Source organism: Orbicella faveolata, unplaced genomic scaffold (genome assembly GCF_042242905.1).
Source record: "Orbicella faveolata isolate gen_17 unplaced genomic scaffold, um_ofav_v1 contig_1, whole genome shotgun sequence".
NCBI classification, from domain to species: Eukaryota; Metazoa; Cnidaria; class Anthozoa; order Scleractinia; family Merulinidae; genus Orbicella; species Orbicella faveolata.
In genome coordinates, this window is record NW_028301536.1 from 21,764,669 (window position 1) to 21,788,088 (window position 23,420).

General features: G+C 37.6%; 2 long non-coding RNA genes across 2 annotated transcripts in view; one reads left to right on the top strand and one right to left on the bottom strand.

Annotated features, from left to right (window-relative positions):
• Positions 1–8,618, top strand: part of LOC149118397 (uncharacterized) — a 22,053-nt gene extending 13,435 nt beyond the window's left edge. Inside the window, exon 3 of the long non-coding RNA XR_016208995.1 lies at positions 1,160–8,618. This is a non-coding gene — a long non-coding RNA (uncharacterized LOC149118397). The remainder of the gene's footprint in view (positions 1–1,159) is intronic.
• LOC149118398 (uncharacterized) lies at positions 8,530–22,353 on the bottom strand. Its single transcript, XR_016208994.1, has 4 exons — positions 22,253–22,353; positions 22,100–22,168; positions 18,476–18,548; positions 8,530–11,975 (listed from the first exon to the last, which is right to left on the bottom strand). It is a non-coding gene; the product is annotated as an uncharacterized LOC149118398 (long non-coding RNA).
• Between the last annotated feature and the right edge of the window lie 1,067 nt (positions 22,354–23,420).

A 23,420-nucleotide genomic window follows, 5' to 3' on the forward strand; every position in this document is an offset into this window, starting at 1 on the left:
TCAGCTCCTCCAAGTTCAACTGCAAAACAAACAATCTGTGATATGAAGAACATAAATTCAGATGGAGAATTTGTTGGAAAGATGACAGAAAAAAACTAGGAGACCAGCCATTCATTGTTAGCCATAACACTCAACACTCATTGGCTTATTGTTAGACATGCTTAGTCTGTTTCTTTTCCTCAAAAGAACATCAAATGAAGTGTTCTCATTTCTGTCTGCTTTAAGCATGTGCAGTTAAATGGAGTGACTTTGTGAATGATTATGTGAACTAATGGCAAATTAACAAATTGATGTCAGTTTTTCACGCGTCCGTCCTGTTATTGGCTACTAATTTCGTCATAACATTGTCAGAGTACGTCTGTGGATCCAATGGGCTATTGCCTCATGGATCCACAGCTACTTTGACGATGCTATTATGAAATTCATGATCAATTTAACAAGTTGATGTCAGTTTTCTATGCGTCTGTCCTCTTATGGATGATAAATTGTGTCATAACATTGTCAAAGTGGCTGTGGAACCACGAGTCACAGGCAAGTGGTTCCGCAGTGAAATCTGACAATGTTACGACAAAATTTGTCATCAATAAGAGAACAGACACATAAAAAACTGACGTCAAATTGTTTTTTACATTAACAAGACCCCAAAATGGTCAAATGCCGGGAATAAATGAGGGGAAAAGATGCCGTAAACTTGCTGTAAACAAAGATAAGTAAATTTTATTCAAAATGACGCCAACATTGTCAATAGCTTTTCTCACTTTTTGATTGCCTCCTTAATAAAGTCCATAAAATCTCATTGGTTAAAAAAGTTGACAGTTTGACAGCTGAAAGTTGAACTTGAACTAAAATTTTATCCGTCTGTACTCTTATTGATGATAAAAATGATCTGATCATTGCGCGAGAAATAAGACAGTTATTGTAAAAAACAAAATGTCAAATTGTCCATTCTCGCTCGTTGGTACATCGCGTAAATTATAAATTCATGTGTCTGTCCACATATTGACGATGAAAATTAGCCAACGAGCGCGCAAGAATTTCCGCAGTTATCGCAGAATAGTCAGTAGACAGTTGGCTGATAGATGATAGATGATAGATGACAATACCTTTTGGGAACTGTTCTTCACTTTTACCAATGAACCATTTTGTTGTTTCATTAAAGAATGTTTGACAAGGAACATCACAAGAGAGTGTGGATTTGGCAAGAGCAGAAGAAGGACAACAGGCCAGACATTAAGGATTGTGCCTGAAGATTGAAGCAGCCATGACCAAATGACAACACGGTTTCTGGTAAATTTATTGTGAGGTGGTAATTGAAAGTCAGAGGCTTACACCTTTAGGAAATAATATAATAATTACGTTATTGGTAACTTATAAGGAATACCATGTGTGGCATGAACTGTTCGTAAGGCTAACATTTTGTTCAGTTGTTTCTTTTTTCTGGTTTTTCTGGTGATTAGAAATGAAATTATGGATTCCACATTTCCCCCAGAAATTATTGAGGCTTTACATTACAAGCTAAGCTAAAGATCTCAAAGCACAAAATAAACTTGTGCAAAATATTCATGCTACACGTACGCACAGATCAGTAAGCTTACTAAATACTCAATCTGGTTAAATGAAAATATTTTACCTAGACTTAGATGTAACAAATTTGATTTAGGAATAGTTTTGTAGTTATAAATTAACTTTTTAATTATTGGCCTAGCCCGGGAGGTCATTGAACGTGGGGTACAGCTGGCCCGGGGTTTTCCTCCTAGGGGCAAGTGGACGTACGGGGAGGTTTTTCACCCAGCTGTTGTTCCACAACCCCCGTTCAGGTTAGTTACTTATTTCATTAGCTTGATAGCCTTTTGCTAGTTTCTTCAAAGTGGCTTGCATTGGTTTGGAGGGAATGTAGGAAACAAATACAAATTGTAAAGCATACAGTCACTAACATTTTAGAACAAACACTTCTGGACTGATACTAACAACTACATTTCTTTCACTCAAGAAATGACTTGTTTATGACCTCAAAAAAACCAATCAGCAAACTATAACTTCAACTGAACAAACACAAACTTGTCTGACTAACGATACTTGTGCGTGTATGTAGATGACTGAAACTGCCAACATTGCACGTCACGCACTTACTTGCATCTTACAAATGACTTATTCATGACCTCAACAAACCAGCAAAGCAAATGTTAACTTCAAACAGAACAACGGATTTAACTGACAATCATTAAAACCAACAACTACTGGCCAGTCACAGTAAACTAACTTTGTATTCCGACTGTCAATAACCACACTGGAAACTGACCAATCAGCTTCAAGGACCAGACTTATCACCCTCAACTTACCAACAACCTTTTACCCAACTCTGAAGACTGGCTCTATGCTTCTCAGGAACTTAACAAAAGACAAATTTAAAGAAAAGCAGCTAACAATGACCAACAACACAACACATTCTACTGCCATTATGGGAGTGACTGACTACCACAACAAAATGGACACACTTGGTAAAGGCAAACACACTTACAAAGACCTGACCTGACCTGACACCTGGGCCAGGTTATTCAAAGTCCAATTGAGCTAACCCAGGATAAGCGAGAATTTTGATTGAGTTTTGTAACTTTGTGGTGGGATTTTTTGTGTATATTGTTTGGTCTTCTGTTTTGAGTTTGAATTATCCCAAAATACACAAAAAAGAAGCAGTGAAAAACATTTGTATGCAAGAAAAATTTATACTTCAGTTAACTTTTAATCCTGGGTTAGCATTAACAGGCTTCGGAACAACCTGGCCCTGTACTTCAACGTAAACTTAACAGTCAACAAACTAACAAAAAGACTGCCACTGACATTCAAATCTACTACTAAGACAATAGGTATCACAACAGCCAAAACTTAAGACACTACCAAAACTGCGCAAATCATACACCAATGCAACCCACCACCTCATTATGTTTAATACTATTGTTAGGTGTGTGTGCCACCAATGTTCAAACAAGTGCCTTTTCTGGTTTGGAACTGAACATCAAACTAGCTGTATGTGATTAATTGGTTCATTGGTTTGATTTAGAGTCTTTGTTACTGTATGTCATTCTCACTACAGCATTCATTGTCTAGTGTATATTTTGTTGTTTGCCTTATGTTATTCTCACTAAGGTCCATTGTCTTCATCTTGCGAAAAAGGCTGGTAGAGAAAGTCAACAAAATTTTATTAATTATGGTTAAGTGTACTGTTCATCCTGTTGTATGCCAGTCTGTTTCATGTTCAATCTTCTAAGCTTGCAGTTTTAACTTCCAAATTATTGTGCTGAAACAATATTAGTCATTTTACAGGGTTTGTTTTCCCTTAGCCAATTGTTTGACAAACTTCTTTGAAGATCAAAGTATTAAACATTATCAAGTCCAATGAGTTTACCTTTTGAAAAGCAAGCCAAAATAAATTGGTAAACAGCTTACATTCTGCGAAGATTTTGCTGCTTGTAAATCAGTCAGATTGCTTAGATGGGGGTTAAAATTGGCATGGAATTATAGAGAGCCAACTGAAGGGAAATACTCTACTGCAAAAATGCTTTACATAGTACGTTTATTCAAACAAAAGTATGGATGATTGCTCTAGATTTTGACTTCTTTCTTTGGTAGTTTTATTTCAGTTGTTATAACAACTTTGAACAACACTAGGTACAGAACAGGTACACATGAACCTTTTTTGCAAAACACTTTTCCAAGGACTCCAAGGTTCCATAAAGACCAAATGAAGTAAGAAAAATGTAAATACATTATTTGTCAGCCTAGGTCGGTCAGTATAGGGAAAAACTGTGCAAGTTGTCTCGAGTCAGCCCAAGGCCTTGGGCCTCAGATTGTGCTCAACACAACCTCTGGCACAGTTTTTCCCATACAGACCTCCTGGCCAGTAAATAATATATCTCTTTTCAAAGCTATTTTTTCTGTTGAATGCATATTAGTGAGAGAGCTACATGCAGCAGCAAACATTCTGACTCCAACCAATGAACCATTTAATCAAGAAATATATCCAATTATTTGGATAATTTGATTCCATTGTCAAATCTTACTCTTGCACTTGTTTGTTCAATATAAATTAGGGTTGAAGGTCTCAACACAAGAGTCTTGAGTAGAGCTTTTCTTATGCATGCAGTATTGCTGCCCCAGGACAAGGTCATTGATTAATTTTCAGAATTTCGTTACAAAATTGGCAATTCTGAGATTGGACAGCCTCAGCACAGTTAGCATGCATGTGTAGAGGACACCTAATTTGTTCCTCCTCGGTATTTTTATTCGGGAATGGTGGTTTGATAACAGGCTAAGAATAAGGGAAGCAGTCATTTTCCAATATAAATTGTATGTTCATGAGAGAGTCACTCAAGTATTTTTCATTCACAATTTATACACAGTTTGGATTAAAATTATTTCACTTCCAAAATTTGGCCTGGGTAAGCTGACGTCATTTTACATTCCATGATCAGTTGTCATGACTACAGCTTGTGAGGTGCAAAATGACATCCATTTACTATCAGGCTACTTCAAAATACAGCATTTCATATTAGCAATTTATCGTCCTTTTTTTAAAAAAACAAAAACTTTTATTAGTGCTTCCTTTGTTTAAATTAAGTAAAGGGGAATCTGCAAGCTCATTAGCAGACCTTTAACTATAGAAGTGAAAAGTACTTATTTTTAACTCTAAAAACTTAGTTGCAACTATTAGCAAGGTACCGTCAATCTTATCGTTGCCCCTCAATTTCCTCATGTTCTTGACTACATTTATTGCTGTGAAGACTTACCAGAATTTTCATTAATACACTTTTTTTTAGCCTAAACCACAAAAAAAATACCACTTCCTTGTGGAAAAGTTTTAGAGTGGCAATGATATGAAAAAGAGAAAAAACAAACGTAGATGGAAAAGAGCTATTTAAAATTAAGCAAAATTTCTTTTCATTAGGTACTTACAGCCTTTGTTGGAATAAGGCTATCCTCAGTTTCCAAAGTCTTGTTTTCATCTCATGTTTTATTTTAATTTTCCTGACCAATAATAGTAATAGTGCAATGTTCAGGTTAAAGGAAGGTAGATCAACAGTCTGCATTATTACTTTTAAAACTAGTTTTTTGTTGTTGTTTTTGTTTTATGTCAATCTAAAAAAAATTCTGGATGCTCCTCAGTACTTAAGATCTACTTAATGCAGACTGTTGATAAAGTTAATTTATGTTTATTTGCTTTTTGTAAGATAAGGTTCTTTCTTGGTGCTAGAAGTCCTTATATTTCGTAGGGTGTCCTAGACTTCCTTTAAACGTTTTCAACACTCTTGGGTTTTTCAATGACTGTTTTTTAAAAAAGAAAAGTAAAAAAAAAGCTTGTAGGATTTTTCAGCTCAGTACCCTGAGCACAGCCTATCAACAGGCTAGATCAAGTTTTAAACCTTGTTTAGTTTCTTACTTTTATCACCAAGAAACAGCCAATTTTTTCGTTTAGTACTTTATTTATAATTTGCTAGCGAGCTTGCACATATCTACTTTTTAGTTGTTAGGTGATTATTTAATTCCAGGACAGAAGGTGGCACACACACCAAGACACAAATCTAGCCAATCAACGTCCCTGCTGGGTTGCGGAAGCTCTGCCTCTGAGAAGGTGTGTGTTTCTGATGTCCTCTGATATATTCCAACTGAGAAATCCTGGGAAATTTTATCTGATCCTGTAATTCAAGCTGGGGATAGTTGGACGCTTGGAAGTGTTGGCTATTTGCTCTCAAGTGGGGTGGACAGTGTGAAGGAAGGTGAGAGTTTGCTTTTCATGTCTTTAGGGTTTCACTTAATTTGTCACAATATCACTCCATTAATTGGGCATTTTTGGCCTAGCAAGATGCTTTTTCGCAGTCAATGTATCAGGAAATGTTCCGCAACCAAGGAGGTAAAACAGGAGTGCTGAATTGTGGGGCTCAAGGAAGGTACATCTCTTGAGAAAGCATGGACAGAGGAGGGCGCTGAATTTCATCGGTCTGACCTGATTGGATTTTCACGAATGACATCGAATTGAGCTTATGGTCACTTGGAGTCTCTCTGATTGGGTTGCTACTGGTTTAGGTTTTCTTTCTTTTCTTAGTTAAATTTAAAATTAAAACTTAAAAGATAAATTTCTAATATCCTAAATCCTATAGGCCCAATTATAAACAAATCAAATCTTTTTGAAAACAAAAACACATTCTTTCATAAGTTTTCTCTTAATTTTGAAATTTTGTTTATTAAAACATTTCACACAACTTAAAAATTATTTTGAAGCTGTATTTTCAGTTTCTCTTTCACTTAACCTAATATTTAACTTAGCCGTTTTTAATTCTTCAAGAATAATATTCATTTGTACGCCACTCTATATCTTTTAGGGATACTAAGTACCAGCTTTGGGCACTAAGGTTTCTGGAATTGTGTTGGTAGCCAGACATGAGCTGTGATTGGTCAATGGTTGTCTTGGTGATCATCAACGAATCATAGCTCACGTTGGTTACCAAGACAGTCCCAGAAACCTTAGTTCTCGAAGCTGGAGCTCAGAGTCCCTAAAGCTCCGAGAGTACAATTTTCTTTTTGGCAATCAGCTAGTTGTTTGAGGAATAACCCTTCATTGATAGCCTGGCTGACTGTTAAATACTACGGCAGCGTTTCATGTAACGGTTAATCAACCTATTGTCGAAGGGTGATTCTGAAACATCTGGCATTGATTATTATTTTAAGCACTTTGATTTACTTTCTTCAACAATTTTTTTGTCTTTGAATTTTGGACGAAAATTAGAACTTATTTAAGTATAAATCAAATCTATATAGCGTTCCTTAATACTTAAATTTACTTTTTCAATAACAATTAAAATTTGCAATCATGAACATTTCCTTTTTAGAGGGGGTAAGTTTCTAAAGAGACTGTGGTGCTGCGTCGGTGGGGAGTATAACAAGATAATTTGGTTTTATCAACTGGGTTGATAATGTGAATTGGCCACCGTAAAGAGATTCGAAAGCTGACGTTTCGAGCGGTAGCTCTTCGTCGGAGCGAAGCGAAGGATTCGCTCCGACGAAGGGCTAACGCTCGAAACGTCAGCCTTTGAATCTCTTTACGGTGGCCAATTCACATTATCAACCCAGTTGATAAAACCAAATTATCTCATTTCCTTTTTAGCCAGGTTAAATTTTTTCCATGGGTTTCCTTCCTTTTGTTATAAAATTCATTAAAATCACTTAAATTCATGCTACTTTGTGGCAGTTTTTTTGGATAGTCACGCATTTTTCAGCAGAGAAGTTGCGTGATAGCGCAAGTCACGGCTGCGTAGGACGCTACATTTTCTTGCAATGGGAATTTTGTAAATATTAATATTATGAACTATTGTAACCTAAAATAACTTATTGTTAGCTTCCTTTCGTACTACAACAAAAATGATAGAGTCGGCTGGATTTTTTCCATTATTAAGTCGAAATTTCAGCTAATTAAATAAACATCTACAGCAAAAATTAATCAATAAATTCCTATTTTTTAGCCTTTAAAAATATATTTCGCGCGCTTGAACTTAAGACTTTTACTTACTGCCAAATGCTCTCAGTAGCAATTCGGCATACTCTTTTACTAGTTTCATTTATTTTTATAACAAGACCCGTTCAGCTTCGTATGTTAATTGCCGGTTTCAGATCACGGATGTTCTCTGGAGAATTGCTCTTTTGTCTTTCTAAAATTTTTTACTCATTCGCACTGGAATGATTTGCATTCGACAAAAACAACTCTCCAGGGTCACATCACGTGATGTGCAATGGGACAACAAACAACAAGCTGAATAAGATAAAATAACTAAAACCTTCGCACTATATTAATTTATTTAAATCACCGATTTCTTTCATCCAAATTTAAAGAGAAACCTGACCGCAGTAGTTTCACAGGTGAGAGACTTTTAGTGACTTGTGCTCTTTGGTGAAGTTTGTGGAATGACGGTCGGTCGGTGGTTTGGTCGGGAGGTCAGACTGGCGGATTCTGTGTCCAATTCTTTCCTTGATTTCAACGGTGATGCACTGAAATTGAGCGCCATACTTTAGCGCTTCGGTTTTTCTTGTCCAGGTTGCGGAAATTTCCAATGTTAAAAAGGTTTTCATCCAAAATATTCCGGGAGGGCGAGCTTATTTAATATCTTGGCACTCTGGCAAATCATTACTTTTTTCGATGCATTGACTTGCGAATTAGCATCTTCCGTCAAATTACGAATTTGGCATTTAATTTATTTCCAACTTATTAATTCCAAAATTACTCGAGTGTGGTATTGTGACAAATTAAGATTGAGACCCCGGAGGCATGGGGAGCAAACTCTCACTTTCCTTTACGCTGTCCATCCCACTTGGGAGCAAACTGTCAACTCTTCCAAGTGTTTAACTGTGCCCGGCTGGGATGAAGGGGTCAGATAAAACAGAGCAGGATTTCAAAGTTGGAATATTAAATGAGGACTAAAGAAACAACATCGACTCGGATAAGCAGAGTGGAAGCAACCCAAAAGCAGGGGCGAGTTTGGCTAGTTTTTTTTTTGGTTTTTTTCTTTTATTTTTTTTCAGAAAAGTCATGGACAACAGAGACAATTTTATTTCAATAAAATATTGTTATCTTCTCTCCCGTTTTGTTTTATTTTGCAATCCAACCGTTTGAGGGAACCAGATAAACTCTCTGGAATAAGCCAAGTTGTGGAGAGGTCTTGAGAAAACTATGCAGTGCGATTGGCACTTGGTTTCAGTAAACAGTTCGTTTCTCATGTCAAAGTACGCCACAGATACGTCTTTTTAGCATTTCTTGCCGACTATTTTAGTTTTTTCTTCACATACAACCCTTCTTGAGGTCGTCACGCAAAGAAAAAAAGCGTGACATGGTGTCGCGTCTGGTTGCGTGACGACCCTTAGAAAAGCCGCGTACCGAGTTGTTTAAGATTCTAAATTAAATTTTAAACATATCTGTGGCGTACATTGGAACAGAAACAAACCGTTTACTAAAACCAGTCTACAAGCGCACCGTTAAGTTTGAACGAGACCTCAACATTTACTGTAAACACCTATATATGTCCCAAGCTGAACACATTATTTCTCCTTGATAATTCCCGACGTTTTTCTGATGTTATGAGAATTTGGTTGTACATCAAGACAGTATCGCAAGCACTCTTATCACTCGTCTACTTGGAAATATATTGACACGGTAAGGAGAAATAAAATGTTCATCCTTCTTGAACTGGTTTGAGAACGTTTTCCAATACCTCTCCACTGGGCTTCCTTTTAAAAACCGGTTTCCAAATAATCGCCGGTAAAATTGAAAAAATTTAAAGCCGGATACGAACTGAATATTTTTTGTTGTTTGTCCTGCTTATGTTCGCTCATAAATCAAAGAAAAAACGTTCCGAAAGAAATTTGTTGTGCACACGATAAATTAAGCGCTCAAAATGAAACAATTCCAGCAACTGTATGATAACCAACCTTTCAACTTGACGCTCAAATTTCTAGAGTGCAATTTCAATTCCGCAATTTTTGAACTGCTTAACATGAAGAAATTCATTCCAGATTACAGCAAAACTGTAGTGACACCTGCAATTTAAATTTATGCAAAACAACTAGTAAAAACAAATGCTGTTTGCACGCACCGTGTAATTCTTTATGCACTTCAATAGATCAAAATAATTGTGGGAAAGGCCGTTTATCGGCGGTTATAAAAACACCCGAAATCAACTGAAAAGAAACGCTAATTAATAACTAAAAAATTTCTTTAAAGTTCTTTTCTTTTTTTCCGAACAGACTTGCAAAAATAGGTTCCAAAAAAAAGCGATCTTTCCTCATTCCGTCTACAGTTGCTTGATGAAGGAGATACAGAAAAACAATATTTTAATCAAATGACATCTAGTGACGTTTTTTTTCAAGAACTTGATGCAAAAGTAAAAAATTTCGACGACACGAAAAATTGAATGTACGTTCTTCGAGACTTCAATAACATTCGACTCAGTGGAGGAGAGGTAAGGAAAATGTACCCATAAGGTTTACAGTAAATAAATTGAAGATACAACTGAACCACCCATAGGAGACCAGCTATGAATTTTGCATCACCACTGTACTACTTACAAAAAGTTAGTAACTTGGCTGTGTAAGACAATTTTGGGAACTTTAAAACATAGTCGTATATGAGACTCGAGATGGCTTCTTTTCACAGGGTGATCACTAAGGGAGGTTCAACTGCATTAAATAAATCAGACATGCAATGTTCTGTGTCCAAATCACACCATTTGCAGAAGCTGTAAACAGCCCCGCACAGTACAGCCCATGAGCACATGAATAGACAGAGGCTCTCTTTTAAAACCGAAGTTAAAATTTAGCTGATGAGTCATCTTACCAATCAGTAGTCTTTTTGCTGGTTGATCGGAAATGGGTCAGTCTTTCTGATAGTTGGTCTGTCTGTCAGTCAGGTGCAACTCAACAATCACGGAACTGGTCAAACAGTTGGCCAGTATATCTTTCTATATCTAGTTGGTGAGTCAGTTTACCAATCACTAGACTGTCTGTTGGTCGATCGTTTGCTGGGTCTGTCCGTCTGTCAGTCAGGTGCAACTCAGCAATCAATGAACTGGTCAAACAATTGGCCAGAATATGTCTATATCTAGTTTGTGAGTCAGTTTACCAATCACTAGACTGTCTGTTGGTCGATCGTTTGCTGGGTCTGTCTGTCTGTCAATCAGGCAACCAGCTCATCAATTATTAATGAACTGGTTAAATGGTTGGCGAGTATATCTGTCTATCTGCTTTGTGAGTCAGTTCACCAATCACTGGTCTGTTCCTTGGTCCATTGGTTTGTGGCTGTCTGTCAGTGTGTCAATCAGGGGACCAACTCATCAACTAATGAACCGGTCGAACAGTTCGCCAGTATATCTGTCTATGTAGTTTGTGAGTCAGTTTGCTAATCAGGAATCTGTTTGTTTGTTGATCAGTTGGTGAGTCTGTCTGTCTGTCTGTGTGAAAATTGCCGATTCAATCTCTCGAATTATTTCTTTGCCAGTTTCTCAATAAAACCATTAAACAATCAGATAATCAATCAATCAATCTCTAGTCATTCAATCCATCAACTTCCAGTCAGTGAGGCACCAATCAATTTCAATCAATAGCCTGTCAATCTCTTAATTTGATGCATTTAATCTGACAATTTATTTTAAAATCTTGATGCACCCATTAGCTTTTGAGTGATAGTAAATAATTAAATTCAGATGTAGACTGTTTTTCATTTTGTTCATCAATCAGTTCAGTACTCAATCACTTTGTCAATACAGCGCGATCCCAATTTCTGGAACCATCATATTTTCAAACCTCCCTATAACTCGAACCAAAAGTCTTTCCCTCTCCTCAGTCAAACACTGTAATTTTACCCCCGATTTCTCAAGATCTCCAATTTTTCAAACCAGTTTTTGTTTCCCCTGGAAGTTCAAAAAATCAGGATTCCGCTGTATGTCCATCATGGAGTAAATCATGTAAAAATCAGTCAGATAATAGTTTAGTTTGTCTGACATATACATGTAGTGAATCCCTTGGTCAAAAGATCAGCCTGTAAGTGAATCAACCAGTCGATCATTACAGTAGCCCAATTAGTGAATTCAGCTTCACAGTCATCCATCAAGTTCAACAATTTTCTTCACAAGTAAACATTCAAACCATATTGAGTGCAATCTTTGAACCAATTTGGCTGAAGAATACTTTAAAAGCAAAACAATTTCATTTCCCATTGGTTTGAAAAATGCACTGTTTAAATGAGAGCTCTTCTTATTCATTATGCAAATGAGACCAAGGCAGAATTGATTGCATGTCTGAGGTCAACAAAGCTGAGCAGAACTTGGCTTATTCAAGTGCTGTTTACCTGGCTTCCCTAAGGGTTGAATTGCAAAATAGAACATAGAGCAAGTTCTACTGCTGCTTGAGGCTGTGAGACACTGTCCTTGTGGGTATTTGATCTGGAGAAGCAAGATTACAATGTGACAATTACTCTCAGTGACAAGCTTAACAACATTTATTACTTAAGCTTAACTTGCAAGCTTAACTTACAAACTTAACTTACAAGTTCACTTATTACCATCTACTAAACATCCCATTTATAAAAGGGACTTAATCAAATAATCTTATTAACGCTTGTCAATTACATGTAGTTACAGGAAGGGAGGGGGGTGGCAATCAGTCAGTGAGTGATTCAGACACTGGTTTTGACATTTAAACTTGTCAACTGGTACATGTATGTTCAGATGACAGTCTCTCTGTCTATCCATCCGTTTGTCCATCTGTTCATCAGTAAGTAAGACAACTACTAAATCTGTTTAATCAATCAGTCAGTCAGTCAGTCCATCAATAACTGATGGACTGACTGACTAACCCTATAGTGAAATGCAAGCAACTGATTAATTATTAATTAATTGCTTGCGTTTTACCATCCAAAAGAAGCCCTCAGCTGGTAATACCAGTAGTATTTTTTTTTGAGATAATACTGAAATTTGACAATTCACTGGGCAACCATTTTTTTTTTGAAATGAAGGGCCTGCCTGCACGAGGAGAAATAACGGACAACCCAACCACATTAATCACTAACGACAATTGACATTTGTAATAGCTTCCAGTAGGATAAAATTAACTCAGTAATCAACTCATGTGGTAAATGTTTGTAAATCTTACATAAGCAACGTTTAGATACAAAAATACAGGCCAAGGTATTGGTCTGAGACAAAGTAAAGTTCCCATCTGGAAGTATAATAACCCAGAGCAGGTTTAAAAAGTTACTTGCACTGCAGTTTCATACAAGATAGAACACTGAGAATTTTTTGCCTCAAACATTAAACAAGTGTAGTGCTTACGTTTGCGTACAAGTCTCTGTTTTACATTATTTGCCTGTTTTGGATTTTGTGTCAATATTGAAGTGTGTCAATGTGCCACTCCTTTGAAACCTCTATTTTACTCATGCAGCTACTCTATCCATAAACGAGTAGTAATCAAAGATTAGAGCAGTGCATTCAAGGGAGCAAGAGTATGAAAAATTAATGAGGTATTGATGGGATGTTAGTGGAAATTTCCAGTCTCTTAAGTTGATGGTCCACCCCTAAACATCACAAGCCTGCGCAAATCATTTATTACACAAGTTTTTTTTAGATAAAAACTTAATTTAACTGTGAAAGTCAGGAAACCTTGAACACTTTGATATTTTGAGATTTCAATGTCAAGCCTGCAAATAATTTTTGTCTATAAGCAGATCATTTGTCAGGCCAAGGACAAGTTTTGACCTGACGAAAAGCCAGTCTAGTCCGACAAAATTTTTCTTGTCATTACAAGTTAAGAATAAGAGACATTTGAGACATGTTGGCATTTCATTGTAGACCCTTCACCAAAATGTTGGTTGCAAATTCAAATGGCTCAAAAGTAAAGTCAACGGAGTGGAAAATCGATACTAGCTAGCACCAGAAAGGAGACCTTTACATAAGTCAGGTATTATTCTTACCCATTGAAAATTGACAAATTTACAAACGTTGGTACCCCTAGTTTGCCTTCACTCACTTCCCACTTGATCACACGTGTACTCCATATTTTCTTGTTTATCAAGTTTCCTACAACGTCCAAGGAAAACTAAGGGAAAAATGATGAAATGATCTCCCACATGGATAGCTTGTCAGTATAAAAACTCACAATAACATTCAGAGACTTGGCTGAAATGAATTCTTTGACTTTTTCTGAAAGCAAGTTTCCCCTAAAAATTCTATTCGGGGTCAATTGAATAATAGATGAAATTGGCATTTGAAGTGGTCCTGACTAGAAAGCGTGACTAATTTGTACATTCACGTTTTTTACAAATGCTGTAGCTAAATGACGGTCAAGGTTTTCAAATCACTAAATGACCGGCAGTCTGATATTTTTCTCAAATTTAAGGAATCAAAGGAACCCATCCAATTCAAACTATCATATGTCGATTAAGAACTGCCAAGCCATCCAGAAGAGCTGTATAGATCGCAAGTTTTACGCTTAGTTTGCACTCGGCTCAGAGAGCGAGACCATGGTTTGTGACACTTACAATTTTTTTTAAGGTCGACTGCCGGTCAAGGTTTTCAAATCACTAAATGACCAGCAGTCTGATATTTTTCTCAAATGTTAAGGAGTCAAAGGAACCCATCTAATTCAAACTATCATATGTCGATTAAGATTACTGCCAAGGGATTCAGAAGAGCTGTATAGATCACAAGTCTAACGCTTGGTTCACGCTCAGCTCACATAGCAAAACCATGGTTTGTGACACTTACGTTTTTTTTAGATCGACTGCTGGTCACGGTTTTCAATTACTAAATGACCGGCAGTCCGAGTTTAGGGAATTGAGTGAACCGATCATATACAAATTATTATATTTCGAATAAGAACTGTGAAGCGATCTTGCAGTTTCTTGTAGATCAAAAGTCTAACTCTTGGTTTACGTTGGGCTCAGAGATGTTTGAGACACTTAGATTTTATTCATCTCTTCTGGATCACTTGGCAGTTCTTAATCGACATATGATAGTTTGAATTGGATGGATTCCTTCAATGAATGAGTTGCCAGTAATCAGATACCCGTGTTTGCACAAAGAACTCTGGGATTGTCAGGGGGCAGACATTGCAAGTCGCTAGAAGGAAATGTATAGTGAAAAGTTGTTTCGACACCCAAACACATGGTTTTGGGGACAGATCAACGCTTTTTCGCCGTTGTTTTATCGCAAATGGATTTTGGCAAAGTTGATAAGTGGAAAATGTAAGTTTTTGTTTGAATAACCATGAAATAAGTGATAAAATTTACCGATAAACTCCCTTTGCTTGCGTGAGGTTTATTGTGAAATACATTGAAGAGAATATTGAAAATTTCAATACACGCCTGATCTCGAGAGGCTACCCAGAGCAAATGGTAGAAAAGACCCTCCGAGAAGTTAAATGTAAAGACAGAAAAGAAGCTCTAAAACAGAAATCGAAAATTGCAGAAGGAACTACTACCCTTTGTGTCGGGCAATTTCACTCAACCGTCAAGACCAAACTTTGGAAAGCACAATCACGCACAAATGGCACTTTTAAATACAAATACTCAGAGATATATTCAAGGAGCCATCCTCGATCTGTTATAGAAAAGGAAAATCACTGAAATACGTGCTTGTAAAAGCAAAACAAAGGCTTTGAGTAACACAGTAGCCACACAGCATGAGTTGCGCTGACTCATTTGTCAGTAAATCAACTCCAGACAGCACAATGATCGCCAGCGGGCTTATTTCCAGTAAAATTGTATGACTGTGCTTTCAAATAAGCCAAAAGTAGCCTGTGCACAACTTAAAAAGCTTTACTGGGTTATTTCCCCTCGATTTATACCTAATTAATTTTGTAATATTTTCAGACCATTACGTGATGTAAATTTCACAATAAACCTCACGCAAGCAACAGAGTTTATCGGTAGATTTTGTCACATATTTCATGGTTATTCAAACAAAAACTTACATATTCCACATATCAACATTGCCAAAATCCATTCGTGATAAAAACGACGGCGAAAAAGCGTTGATATCTCTCAAAATTTATTTTCTTGTACCTCGAAACAACTTTTTGCCATACATTTTCTTCTAGCGACTAGCAATGTTTGCCCCCTAACGATCCCAGAGTTCTTCATGCAAACACGGGTATCCAATTACTGGCAACTCATTCATTCCTTAAATTTGGGAAAAATATCAGACTGCCGGTCATGGACTTGCGATGTATACAGCTCTTCTGAATCCATTGGCAGTTCTTAATCGACATATGATAGTTTGAATTGGATGGGTTCCTTCGATTCCTTAACATTTGAGAAAAATATCAGACTGCTGGTCATTTAGTGATTTGAAAACCTTGACCAGGAGTTGACCTAAAAAAGTTCCAAGTGTCACAAACCATGGTCTCGCTCTCTGAGCCGAGCATAAACTAAGCGTTATACTTGCAATCTATACAGTTCTTCTGGATCACTTGGCAGTTCTTAATCGACATATGATAGTTTGAATTGGATGGGTTCCTTTGATTCCTTAAATTTGAGAAAAATAACAGACTGCTGGTCATTTAGTGATTTGAAAACCTTGACCAGCTGCCGGTCATTTAGCCACAGCGTTTCACAAAACTTGTCTGTGCTATGGAAACTATATTTGAACCACAGATGTAAAAAAAACTATGAAGAGCTTTAAAGCTGATTTTTGATCATACGGACCAGAAAAAACATTTGGTTACGTTTTAGAGGTTTTAAAGTTTTGAAAGCAATTGCATTCAGATAAAGTCGATAAATGAAACGTGAGAACTTGGGCTGTGTATTCAATTTGCATAATATTTTATTGGGGTCAAATTACAACTGAAAATTAATTCCACAACACTTGCAGATAACAAACAACAACATAAGACCTAAGATTTTCGTAGTTTTTCAGACGAATGTAATTCAGACAAAATGGGGCTTCACAATCTTTCATGACACCACCGCAAGCGTAAGTTAACACGTAGCCGGAATAGTGGTGCTGATGTGGTGTCTTTTACAATTCAACATGACATTAGAGACAACGCATTGCACATGATAAAATGGAATAAAAATGAAACTGATAACAAACTTTTCTGTGTAGTTAATTGTGTGGCAGTATTATATATAGGCTCAATTTCTGCCGTTTTCTCGAGTCAGGTCTACGTTCCTCCCCGAGAAGAGACGGCTGGACGCGTGAGCAACAAAGCATGTCTGTGACGTAAATTCATAATTTAATTCTTGCGGTGCTTCAGGTGGCCGGAAATGTCACCTGATGACAATCATAGGCAGGCCCACATGACGCCTACGGCTAAAATTTGTGGCGTTTTCGCAACTTCTTTTAATTTTGGCCCTCCAACCTATTTTGTTTCACATTATTGTTGGGGAAGGACATTACATGTTGTGTTCTATAGAAGAGTAGAGCAGAGCTGTTTGACTATGGTGTAGCAACTGTCATGTCAAAGGTCACGCACATGATGTTGTATGGTGTGCGTGGTGTTGACACCATGTTTATGTTTTGCTAGTTCGCTTTGCTTCGGCTCATTTAAAAAATTAATTTTGTCTGGCTTCGCCAGAGACTGGTGTCGCTTCCCCTCAAGAAGACTGCCGTGCACATCAGTCCGACTGAGTGTTTTGTTTCTTGAGATCGATGTTTGCGTTTATCCCTCTCTTCGTTGACTTTGTTCGTTATCTGACATTCTGGCACCACATGATTCAAATATAGATTCTAACGCATGAGGCTGTTGACTATTTTGCGTGTTGTATATGCCACTATGGTTTAGATCAGGCAAGATTTCATTAGTTGATGGTATTTAGTTAAATGTCCCACTAATGCGATCGCACTTCATATCACACAACTTTTTTGCTACTGTGAGAAAGCTAATTTATGCAGCCTGCTCGATTCAGGCAGGCAGATTTCTTATTGGTTGAAAGTAACAATGTGCAGTCCACGAGTCCAGCCGTGAGTTCAGGGGAGGAGTGCGGGCTCCTTTCCCGAACAGCGGCTGGTAATCGAGCCTATATTATATAACTTATTCCATATTTGGCCACAAATTGCTAGTTGAAACATTTTCATTGTAGCAGAAATGCGTGGCCAGAGCGTTGGACCAGGCTAAGCTTTTCCCTGTCAAAACCTCAAATTTACCAGACAATTGTCCAATGACCGACTGTTATTTGCAGGCTTGCAATGTGGCTAAATGTAGCTTAGGGGAAGTTAATCTTGGGCCAAGTAGTACTCAACTCACCAGTCTGTAAATTAGTTAGTCAATAAGTTAGTCTTACAGTCAACCTGTCAGTCAATCAGTCTATTCATGAGTCCATCATGTTGGCATCCTCGTCTCGGAGAGGCGATGGTCAGCGTATCAGTGTCGACAGGCTCTCGAGTGACTCAAAAGCCCGATTCTTGTGATACTCATAATCATCCTCTTTATGTCTCAATAATACATGCTATGAAATCAACTAGACAAGTTTACATTTTGTTTAAAATACACCTTTCATTTGTGATGGAAATATCCATCCTTCAAATAACTATTTTCTCTCATACATGTAAACCGTCACTATGCTGATTTCATAGCATGTATTATTGAGACCACTGTATGATCCAGATTTTATTGCTTTTCGTCTCTAAATGAACGTGAACACATCTTGTTTTCCGCAGTAGTCAACAGTGTTGGCAGTTCATTTGTGATTTCACATTCTGGTCTGTCCCCTCTACAAAACCCCCCATGCCCTCAGAATTCCAATCATAAGTACCTCCCATGCCTTTGGATTTCCAGTTCAAAGAACCCCCCTTGCTCTCAGAATTCCCAAAAGCCACCCGTGGTACAGCTATCGATATTTTCTGGAATCATGAATTATCATTTTGAGGGAACATTTTTGGAAGTCATGAAAAAGACCAACAATCACTTATTTGATTAATCAAGAGTTGTTATTTACTTTGCTTACCTGCCATGGACTAGTTCTACATCATCCTTATTGTCAAGGTTTTGATCCATTTTCTTTCCTGTTGACATTTCTTCTGAAATACAAGATTAAAGTCCCCTATTAGTTGCCACTAAAGCAAAAATTCTAATTCTACTAACAAGCTGCCAAGAAAACATTGAGAGTTCGTACAGATAAACATAATATGCTGTATCTCCACAGTGTTTGGGTTTCTGGAGCAGATACAGGATTTTAGAGAAGGGGGTTCAAGATATGGACCACCAAGGGCAGTCCCCTGTAGGCAGGGGGGTCCGGGGATATCCTTCCTTGGAAATGGGATTTCCAGCATTCTCAGGCCAAGTCAGAGTGTTATTATGTCTCATTGTTTTTTTTTTTAATTTAGGGGGATCAACTGAACCTCCTGAATCCCCCTAGATCTGCCCTAGGGTTTACACCAAAAATCTGAGTATATAGTTAAAGGATTTACCCAATCTGGCCCCATCAGCCACCTGGGGGAAAAGAACTAAAGTATACTCACTGTTCTAAGACATGCCTTTTAAAAAGATCAAAGAAAAGGAAAGTACACAAAAAGGACTTTACCAGCATAACAACTTCAACCTGAAGTTGAACCAGCAACTCAGTGCTTGCTGAACAATGAGAACAAGAGGTTTTGAGTTAAGGTATCAGTATACCCCAAAATTGACCACTTTTCAAAAAAAAATGTTTTTTTGCTTTTTCAGATAGATCTCATTGCGATCTTTCATTGAAAAAAATTTCCATAAAAAAAGATTGATTCTATAAAGCAAAGTTATGAATGAAAAGCATTTCTTTGCATTAAAAGGTTGCATGACCAATTGCCGTGTATGTACAACTGTCAAACATTTGTTTGTCGACAAGCTGTTCGGAGTGTTCTACATTTGTAGATTGTTGAATTAAACATAAATCTGTCATTGAAGAAACGTAAACGTTCCTTTCCATTTGCAAGTGTGAAGAAGCACCACAGAGGAAAAGGCCGGGGGAAGGTTTCAAAGACATTCAATCAGAATTGGGCTGATACGTTACAATAGCTTCTAGTAACAAAGGTTTGATCCTGCTTTGAGCAGGAGAAGTTGCTTGCACTGGATGAGGAAGATGTTTGACATTCTCTAAGCATTACTTCATTGGTGCTTTCGCCGTTTCACAGTAACATGTCAGTTCAATCAGTATCACATTCTCATGGCCATTACACACATTGTTTATGAATGTGCTCTTTTGTTGTCTACAGCATCTCTAAGCTAAGGTGTTTTCAAAATCAAAAGGAAGAAACAGAAACGAAAATTATTTTATTCAGATCTTGCAAAGGATATTTCCTGCTGGAGGCAACATTTGAGACTCCTTTGTAACTGATATGAGCTAGATATTGTTAAAGTAAAATGAGTCTTCGCTTTATCAATAAACATGTCATTATTATCACATGTTTTGTACTAATTATCTCATTACACCAGAAGAACGCCCCAAAGTATATTTTCCTTTGTATCTCGAAACAAAAATTTCAGCAAGTGAAGAGCACATTTTAAGTTCGTTTCTGGCAAGTTTTCAATGTTTTTCACTGAAACTTGGAGGAAACATTGCCCAAAATCACGCAAAAAAACGGTGTCAGTGAGGTTTTACTTTTGGCTTCTTTTGAAAGTTCTGACTATTTTAGTGAATATAATGCATGTTTTATCAACTCTCAAAGTTTAACTGCTTTATAGAAAAAGGTGTCAAGAAGACCTCTCACACACCGCTGGGAGCCATGCCAAGCCGAACCACACAGCCTGACCTTAATTAACATAAGAACATAATTGTCTTACAATGACACAAAAAATGGCTAGAGAATAATTTCACCTCAACTTAACACATTCTACAAGTACTTCACGGGTGGGTGGGTGGGGCATGTCAGGCAACAGTGGATGGCAAAACAAAAACTGAAACCTTACACAGGCCATGTGACCTGAAACCCCCCGTACACCTGTACCCAGACTCCCAGCTGTGTGTGAGAAAAACGTTTTCTGCTTCTTTCGTTCCTCAGCCAACAGAAAACCACACATAGCGATGTTGATTGCGTCCTCCCACTCAAATCAAATTGGAAACAAACTTGATTAGTAAACCTCTGTACTTTAGGAAATAAGGCACTACATTCGGAAAGCCTTTAGTTAATTATTTTTATTTTAATGAATATACCTTCGTAATCTACAATTCATAAGCTTTCAGAAAATAATTATATACTTTACTGGGGTTTGCATCAAACGTCCAACCATAAAGCAGCGCTGATGGTCATTTGGGTTATACTGATACCTTAATAAAAAAAGTTACTCTGCATGAAATAATTTTACACACAGTGACTTTTCAGTTAAGCTCAAAACAATATTATTAAGGATGGACCATTACTTTTTTGATGGAGCGTTGGGCAATTACAAAAAAAAAATTCCTGCACAGCAAAAGTGCTGAAAAAAAATCGTGCAAGTTGAGCTATGAAAAAAAATTGAGCATTAAGAACTTTCTACTAACCAATTTTTTGATGTTAAAATAATCAATGCACAAACTATAATGCACACCAAAAAAAGTCATGCACAACCTTAAGGTGAAAAAAAATTCATGCCCCAGGAAATTGCCCAACATCTTGGTGCTTCTTGAACAATCAGAACAAGAGGTTTTGAGTTAAGCGGAAAGTCACTCTGCACGAAATAATTTCATGCAGGGTGGCGTTCGGCTAAGCTCAAAATAATATTATTATTCTCATCACTTGGTATAAATGTTTTGTTTCCTGACTCTGAATTGGAAATTGTTTTGTTGCTCTGTTCAAAAATGATATTATTGGGTTGCTAAGTTTAAAAATTACTTTTTGTCAAATTCAGTGTTCTGATAATTTGAAACGTCCTTCCTACTGTAACCTTCGTAAAACTGATATTCAATCATTGGTTTTAAAGTACCGCAAACTGTTAGTTTCTGTCACACCCAAACATGCTGGACTCAAAATTATTTTTTCCCATAATGGATTTATTAAGCACTTAATGACTGACCCCAAGAAAAACAATGAGTTTTGCTTTCCCGAGACCCTCAATGTTCCCCGAGGTGAAGCCAAGAGGAACATTGAGGTCGAAGGGAAACAAAACTCACCGTTTCCCACGGGGCCAGTCATTGAGTGTTCTGTTATACCTTCCAACCCAAAAATAGAAAGAAAAACTGCAAAAAAATTGTTTGCCTGATGCTGGCTGGCACATAAATTTGCCGCAGTTTCAAGGAGCAAGACCTGATCACGTTCAAGTTGTTGTTTCCCAAGGGAGTTGGTGAGTTTTAACCCGCGACACGTGACATGTTCTCCTCCAATCAGAAAACATATTTGAGCTGGTACAATGTATTTATCACTTAACGACTTTTATTTATTAGGTAAGCCGAAGGTACGTTAACTTAAGCTTAAGCTTATCGTAGAAAGATTAATTTTGAATGCGGAGTCCCCACCCCCTACCCCCTATCCCCTACCATAACACTGTTGGTAAGCAGGTAAATGTACCTCTACGAAGGCAAAGGAAACTCTTATGTACACATATGCAACGATAATTTCCTTTTTCATTAACTGGTCTAGTAGTTATTAAGTTAAACTGCTAAGCAATCAAACACGCGCTTTACCTTATTCTGGACGACTACAGGTGCAGGCCGAGGTCGTCAAACAAAACGCCTCCTCATTCCGCCTCCTGGCTGCGACAAGCAAAAAAAGTTGAGGCAAGTTAACAACATTTCACCTTCAGAAATATCGCTGGGTCACGCTGATGAAGAACAAACCTGTGAAAGTGGCGCGCGCTCTATTTTCCTCTGTTTTCTTTCACACGTGCACAATGGCGGAGACGAAATACACTTGCAAAGAGTAGTGGGAAGTAACACAACAAAACGGGAAGGGAGGGGAGGCGCGGGTAAAAGAGAAAGACATGGAAAATTTAAAGTTTGGTTGTGATTGGTCACTACGTCTGCGAAGTGATTCCGAAGCTTAGAGACATTTAGTGCATCAAGTGGAAATGAGAAAGTAAAGAAAAAAAGTCGGGACTAGTTGACTTTCTAAACGAAAGCGAGCCACGTGGACAGCTATTCAAAAAGTGATGGGAGTGATTGTGGGAAGGAAACTATTGAAAGGAAGTCAGCGAAAATACTTAAATCTCGCTTTTCGAATCTTTCATTTCCTCTTTCAATGGCATCCCCTCTCTTTATCACCGCACGATCTCTGCGCACCATTTGCTGAAACCGTTAAGCAGGGGCGTAGCCAAGTTTTTTCAAAGGGAGATCCACACTGTGTCAAAGTGCGGTCACCCCACAACGCAGACCATGCAGACTGCAGACCGCAGACTGCAGACCGTGCAGACCATGCAGACTGTGCCGAGTGAGTGCTTTTTTCCTAACACTTGACTCACTTTTTTCGCTTCTAGTAACAAAATAGTTTTCAATATGTCCTAATGTTTGTTATTTATCCTCAGGCGGCACAAACTCAATATCTGACTGTTGATTCACGCGTTTAATAGACTTTCTATGGGAAATTCCCTTTACTGGTCCTAAATGTACTAAAATCAAGCATAAATATAAACTTCCATATATTCTGGGCGCCAATTGCGACAATTTTCGACGGGTTTGTGGTTTAATTTATTTTGTCCTATTTGTTGTTGTTGTTGTTGTTTTTTTTTTCGATTTTCTTAGTCTTCGTTCTCCTCTTAACTGATTCATAAAACAAAGCAAGGACGGTGACTCTAAGCGACCTCGCTCCACAAATCGCTTTTGCTTCACAAAGCACAGAATCGCCATTAGACCAGGAGTATTTGATTCCCTCTTTCGCTTAGTTGAACATGACCGTAAGTAAACCTCGAGGGAAAAAAATGCTCGCATGAATTTTTTCCTCGAGGTATTCTCATGCGTCACGCACGGTGGACTAAGCGAAAGAGGGATCACTCGTAGATCGCCATAAAAA